Raw genomic sequence first — 6,644 nt, 5'->3', positions numbered from 1 at the left:
CTCAGAGCCGGCCAGGGCCCTCCCCACAGAGACTCAGGCCTCTTCAGTCTGCTTTGTGTTTGGAGTACCTGCAGGTCCACACCCTGCCCCCACATTCCACGCGGGGCGCCTGTGCAGGACATCCTCGACCTCCCCACCAGTGGTTCAGGGATGCGCCTGACACAGTCCGGGACTGAACCCTACCTCTGCTGTCACTGTGACCTTGCATGTTGTCACTGTGTGTCACAAAATCTCAAGTGTAAAACGGGATTAGTAATAGTACCTGCCTATGGAACTGGGTGGTTGAGAGGATTAAATAAAATAAATAATCTGCATTATGACAGCTTCCAGCCAAGACTGAATAGCAGGGGCCAGATTTACCCTTCTGCCTAAAACAATTAAAAAGCTGGTTAAAATATATGAAACTGCAGCATGAAAAAGAGTGGTCCCTGGGCTTCCCTGGTGGCACAGTGGTTAAGAATCCACCTGCCGGGGCTTCCCCGGTGGTGCAGTGGTTGGGAATCTGCCTGCCAATGCAGGGGACACGGGTTCGAGCCCTGGTCCGGGAAGATCCCACATGCCGCGGAGCAGCTAAGCCCGTGAGCCACAACTACTGAGCCTGCGCGTCTGGAGCCTGTGCTCCACAACGGGAGAGGCCGTGACAGTGAGAGGCCCGTGCACCGTGATGAAGAGTGGCCCCCTCTTGCTGCAACTGGAGAAAGCCCTCGCACAGAAACGAAGACCCAACACAGCCAAAATAAATTAAAAAAAAAAAAAAAGAAAGAAAAAAAGAATCCACCTGCCAATGCAGGGGACACGGGTTTGAGCCCTGGTCCGGGAAGATCCCACATGCCACGGAGCAACTAAGCCCGTGCTCCACAACTACTAAGTCTGCCCTCTAAAGCCCGCGAGCCACAACTACTGAAGCCTGCGAGCCACAACTACTGAAGCCCGCGAGCCACAACTACTGAAGCCCACGTGCCTAGAGCCCATGCTCCACAAGAGAAGCCACCGCAATGAGAAGGTGTGCACCGCCTGCACACCTCAACGAAGAGTAGCCCCCGCTCGCCGCAACTGGAGAAAGCCCACGCGCAGAAACAAAGACCAAACACAGCCAAAAATACATGTTAAAAAAAAAAAAAAAAAAAAAAAGCCCAGCTCTTTAACAAAAAAGAAAAAATGGTTCCTGAGAAGTGGAAAAGAAATGAAGTGAGCCCTACACTGCCCCAGCTGACTGCTTGGAGACAGTTTCCAGGCCAAGGTGCAGGGCAGGAAGCCAGGGAGACTCCCTGAGTTAGGGAGGTGGAGCTGACAGTCCGGGGGGCCAATGCAGCTGGAGTTCACAGGACAGGGTGTCAGAAGGAAGAGAGGTGGTGCCAGAGACAGAACTCCAGAGAGCTGCAGGGGTTCCGCCTCAGACCTGATTAGAACATCCTGTGCGGAAACTCCTCCAGGCCAGGGAAAGGACCACCCAAAGAATTAGATGGCAACCCCTGAGTTCACACAGGGCCAGACACAGTTCCAGTCTCCACTAGCCAGAATGGAAACCCCATAACTACAGGGCGGGTGGCAGAGTGCCCAGCAGGGTCTTGTCCAACAGTGAGGAATGACCAGCATAGGTTAGGCACTGCTCTAGGCCTGCCCAACAAAGTTTACAAACAAGACCCGAAGGGGTCAAACTGCTTCCAAATAACAGCCGCACCCAGAACAGAGCTCAGGAATGTTTATAGTAGCATAAACATACCCAGCACCCAACACGTTAAAATTCACAATGTCTGGCATCCAGTAAAAGTTTACCAGGCATGCAGAGAAGCAGGAAAATCTGACCCATAATGAGAAAGCTCAACCAATTGAAAGCACCCTAGAACTGTCACAGGTGATAGACAAGGACATTAAAACAGTTGTTATAGCTGCACTTCACATGATTGAGAAGCTAGAAGAAAGACTGAATGTCTTGGAGACATTGAAGGTACAAAAACCCCAATTGAACTTTTGGAAAATTATGATGTCTGGTGTAAGAAATACATTGGGTGGGAGTAATGCAGACTAGAGATTAGACATTGAAGAGAAAACTATTAGTAAACTGCAAACATAAAAATAAAAACTATTGAAAATAAAACAGATTTAAAAAGTGGGGACTGGGGGAAGAAAAGAGCATTAGTGAACTGTGGTCAACGTCAAGGGCCTGACATACATGTAATTGGTGTCTCAGAGGAGGGGGGAAGGTGAGAAACATTTGCAGAAATAATGACTGGAAGTTTTACAATCTTGACATAAATGATAAACCCACAGATCCAAGAAGCTCAAGGAAACTCAAGCGCAAGAAGTTTGCTTATTTATTTATTTATTTATATTTATTTATTTGGTTGCCCCAGGTCTTAGTTGCAGCAGGTGGGCTCCTTAGTTGCAGCTTGTGAGCTCCTTAGTTGCATCTCGCTGGCTCCTTAGTTGTGGCATGTGAACTCTTAGTTGCGGCATGCATGTGGGATCTAGTGCCCAGGGATTGAACCCAGGCACCCTGCATTGGGAGCGCAGAGTCTTAACCACTGCGCCACCAGGGAAGTCCCAAGCACAAGAAGTTTGAAGAAAATTGCATCAAGGAACATCATAATCAAATTGCTAAAACACAGCAATAAAAAAATGATTTCTGCTCTCACAACTTCTAGTCAGAGGTGTGGGCATAATGAAGATGAAGATTCACCAAACAAGCTCTATACGTTGGTTACCTGTGTACCTGTCACCACTTTCAAAAATCTACAGACAGTTAATGTGGATGAGAACTATCTGCTGATTGTCCAGTAAAATTATAGAACTGCCAAAACAAAACCAAAACCAAAGCCAGCAAACAAAAAGCAAAAGGTGTGGGAAGTTCTAGCCAGGCCAACTAGGCAAGAAAATGAAATAAAATGCATCCATATTGGAAAAAAGAGGTAAAACTATCTGTGTTCAAATGACATGATCTTATATGTAGAGAATTCCACGGAATGCACTAAGAAAAACTGTTAGAACTAATGAATGAGTTAAGCAAGGTTGCAGGGTACAAGATCAATATTTTAAAATCAGTTATATTTCTATATGTTTTCAACAAACAATCTGAAAATGAAATAAGAAATCTATTCAATTTATAATAACATCAAAAAGACTAAAACATTTATGAATAAATTTAATAAAGGAAGTGCAAAACTTATACTTTGAAAACTATACAATATTGTTGAAAGAAATTAAAGAAGACCTAAATAAATGGAAAGATATTCCACATTCGTGGATTGGAAGATTTAACATTGTTAAGGTGACAGTACTTCCCAAATTGATCTATAGATTCAACACAATCTCTTCAAAGTTCCAGTTAACATGTTTTCAGAAATTGACAAGCTGCTCCTAAAATTCATATGGAAATCCAAGGGACCCAGAATATCCAAAACAATCTTGAAAAAGAACAAAGTTGGAGGACTCAAACTTCCTGATTCCAAAAGTTACTACAAAGCTACAATAATCAAGACAGTGTGGTACCAGCATGAGGTTGGACATATTGATTGATGGAATAGAATTCAGAGTTCAGAAAGAAGCCTTCACTTTTAGTCACTTGGTTTTCAACCAGGATGCCAAGACAATCCATTAGAAGAAAGAACAGTCTCTTCAACAAATTGTGCTGGGACATCTGAATATCCATATGCAAAAGAATGAAGTTGAACGCCTTCCTCACACCATACAGAAAAATTAACTAAAAATGGATGATATACATAAGTGTAAGAGCTAAAATTATAAAACACTTAGAAGAAAATACAGGAGTAATTCTTCATGACCTTGGGTCAGGAAGGACCTGAAGTCAGGTCCAGAAGACAAAGCCTTCTTGGATATGTTTCCAAAAGCAAAAGTGACAAAAGGTTAAAAAAAAAAAAAAAGATAAATTGGACTTCATAAAAATTAAAAATTTTTGGCTTCAAAGGAGATTATCGAAAAAGTGAAAGACACATAGAATGGGAGAAAATATTTGCAAAACATATTGACAAGAGGTTTGTATTTAAAATATATAAATAACTCTCTCAACTCAATAATAAGACAACCCAACTAAAAAATTGGAGAAAAATCTTAATAGACATTTCTCCAAAGATATATAAATGGCCAATAAACACAGGAAAAGATGCCTGACATCATCAACCATCAGGGAAATTTAAATCAAACCACAATGAGATACCACTTCATACCCCCTAGGGTAGCTATAATTAAAAAGACAGATGGTAACAAGTATTGGTGAGCTTGTGGAGAAATTGGAGCACTTACACATTGTTCATAGGAATGCAAAATGGTGCAGCCACTTTAGAAAACTGTTTGGAAGTTCCTCAAAAGGTTAAATGTAGAATTACCATATGACCCAGCAATTCCACTCCTAGGTACATATCAAGAGAAATGAAAACACGTCTACACAAAAATGTGTGCATAAATGTTCACAGCAGCATTATTCATCATAGCCAAGAAGTGGAAATAACCCAAATTCCATCAACTGATGAATGGGTAATTTTAAAAATGTGCTAGGGGGGCTTCCCTGGTGGCGCAGTGGTTGAGAGTCCGCCTGCCAATGCAGGGGACAAGGGTTCGTGCCCCGGTCCGGGAGGATCCCACATGACGCGGAGCGGCTGGGCCCGTGAGCCATGGCCGCTGAGCCTGCGCGTCCGGAGCCTGTGCTCTGCAACGGGAGAGACCACAACAGTGAGAGGCCCGCGTACCGCGCAAAAAAAAAAAAAAAAAAATGTGCTAGGGAACTTGTGTGGCAGTCAAGTGGTTAAGACACCATGCTTTCACTGCAGGGGATGTGGGTTCAAACCCTGGTTGGAGAACTAAAATCCCACATGTTGCTCGGCATGGCCAAAAAGGTAAATAAATAATACATACATACAATTTATTTACATATCTTATTATTTACATATCTTACATACATACACACACATAAAATGTGCTATATCCATACAATGGAATATTCTTTGGCAACAAAAAGGAATGAAGTACTGATACATGCTATGACATGGATGAACCTTGAAAAGATTATGCCAGGTGAAAGAAGCCAGACACAAAAGGCCACATATTGTGTGAGTCCATTTACATGAAATGTCCACAATAGGCAAATTGGTACAAAGTAGATTAGTGGTTGCCCATGGCTGGGGTGGAGGTCCAGGGGAATGGGGAATGAGTACATATGGGGGTACGGGGTATCCTTGTGGGGTGATGAAAATGTTCTAAATTTGTTTATATTGATGGTTGCACAACTCTGACTATACTAAAAACTAATTTAAATGGGTGAATTGTATGGGGTGTAAGTTATATATCAATAAAGCTGTTAACCCCTTCTCTATAAAAACAGCAGTAAAGAGAAGGTTTGAAGAGCCTCTATGGAAAAAAAGACATGATATATACAGAGGAACAAGGATAAATGATGGCTGATTTCTTGTTGGAAACAATGCATGTGAGGAGACAGTGGAACTACATCTTTACTGAAAGTAAAAACTATCAACCTAGAATTCTGGAAACAGAACCACCCATACCTATATGGTCAGCTGACTTTCAACAAAGGTGCTAAGACAATTCAGTGGAGAAAGAAGAGTCTTTTCAACAAATGGTATAGGTACTATTGGATATCCATACAAAAATAAAATAATCTGGAACCATGTCTTTACACCATATACACAAATTAACTCAAAATGGATCATAGACCTAAATGCAAAACCTAAAACTAAAAAAAAACTTCTTGGAGAAAATTTAGAAAATCTTTGGGATCTTTGGTTAGGCGAAGATTTCTTAGATACAACCAAAAGAACAATCCATGAGAGAAAAATGGATAAATTGGAATTCATCAAAATTGAGAACTTCTGCCCTTCAAAAGACATTGTTCAGAAAATGAAAAGATGAGCCACAGACTAGAAGGAAATAATTTCATATCACGTAACTGATGAAGAACTTACGTAAAGAATATATAGAGAACTCTTAAGACTCAACAATAAGAAAACAAGTAACCCAATGAAGAGAATGGGCAGAAGATTTGATCAGTCATTTCATGGAAGAAGATATATGGATGCATTTATTTATTTATTTATTTAAAAATTTTTTATTTAAAATTTAAATTTTTATTTTTAAATTTAAATTTTTTTTAAAAATTTAAATTTTTATTTAAATTTAAAATTTTATTTAAAAATTTTTTGCCACGCGGCTTGTGGGATCTTAGTTCCCCGACCAGGGATCAAACCCAGGCCCTCAGCAGTGAAAGCGCCAAGTCCTAACCACTAGACCACCAGGGAATTTCCTGGATGCATTTAAACACACGAAAAGATGCTCAACTTTAGTCATTAAGGAAATGCAAATTAAAAACACAATAAGGGACTTCCCTGGTGGCACAGCGGTTAAGACTCCACACTCCCAATGCAGGGGGCCCGGGTTCAATCCCTGGTCAGGGAACTAGATCCCATATGCATGCTGCAACTAAGAGTTCACATGCCACAACTAGGGAGCTGGTGAGCTGCAACTAAGGAGCCCACCTACCACAACTAAGACCTGGTACAACCAAATAAATAAATAAAATTTAAAAAATAAAATAAAATACCCTCTTTAATAATCGTTTAAAAAAAAAAGCAAGCAAAAAAACAAAAAACAAGAAAACCCCACAATGAGACAGTACT

The sequence above is a fragment of the Phocoena sinus genome, chromosome 1 (genome assembly GCF_008692025.1).
Source record: "Phocoena sinus isolate mPhoSin1 chromosome 1, mPhoSin1.pri, whole genome shotgun sequence".
In the NCBI taxonomy this organism is placed as follows: domain Eukaryota; kingdom Metazoa; phylum Chordata; class Mammalia; order Artiodactyla; family Phocoenidae; genus Phocoena; species Phocoena sinus.
The sequence above is the reverse complement of the archived record's forward strand: the minus strand, read 5'-3'. Positions refer to the sequence as shown.